The sequence below is a fragment of the Setaria italica genome, chromosome IV (assembly GCF_000263155.2).
Source record: "Setaria italica strain Yugu1 chromosome IV, Setaria_italica_v2.0, whole genome shotgun sequence".
In the NCBI taxonomy this organism is placed as follows: Eukaryota; Viridiplantae; Streptophyta; class Magnoliopsida; order Poales; family Poaceae; genus Setaria; species Setaria italica.
In genome coordinates, this window is record NC_028453.1 from 26,625,191 (window position 1) to 26,626,152 (window position 962).

A 962-nucleotide genomic window follows, 5' to 3' on the forward strand; every position below is an offset into this window, starting at 1 on the left:
CCACCTTTGATTTCAGAAATAAACCAGCTTCATTTTCAGTTGCACCACTATATCAATGATGTCAGAAATGATGAAAACTTCAAAAATTTGACAAGCCTAGCAGAGTTGTCTATGATGCTAGTTAAAGAAGGAAATGTTTCTCGGTATGACATTGTTTATAAACTTCTTAAATTGGTGCTTGTTCTCCCTGTTGCAACTGCTGGTGTTGAGAGGGTCTTTTCTATAATGAATTTGATAAAGAACAAGAGAAGAAGTAAGATGGGGCAGAAATATTTGAATGGTTGCTTGGTCACATTGATTGAAAGGGAATTCTTTACGCAAGCTAAGGATAAGGACATCATCGCTCATTTTCAAAGCATTGCGGAACGGAAAGTTGTCCTATAGCTTGTAAGTTGTAATCTTTGTTACCATTTTACTGTTTTAGCCTCTATTTATTTCACATGTTGCCACTTTGATATGTTGATCATTAGTAGCTGGACAATTTCAATTTCTGATAAATTTTATTAATCAATGATGCTGCTACCACTTAATTATGTGTTATAGAACTATAATTTAGTCTGTCATTTTTTTTCCTTGCCATCTTCAATTTTGAATACTCATAGTACAGATCCTGCGCCCGCCACAGAACACCTTACATGTCAGGGGACTTCCACTCTAGCAGCGAGACGTAACAAAGACCAAATCTAGTACGTACTAATCAAGTCTTTAACCTTGTACTAATTATCCTAACATTTAAATGACTCATTTTGATAAAGGATACTTTAAAATGCATGTAACATTATGTAGCTTTCAACAAAACATACATATATGTACATCAAGGAAAGACTCCGACTCCTGAAGCTGGTAGTCATGCACCCGGTAGGCGGTAGTACATGCGACACTTAGGCCTGGTTTGGTTTCATTTGCTTATTTTTAAGCTCGAGAAACCCCGAGGGGACTCAGTATGTGACCCTGAGCTCCTG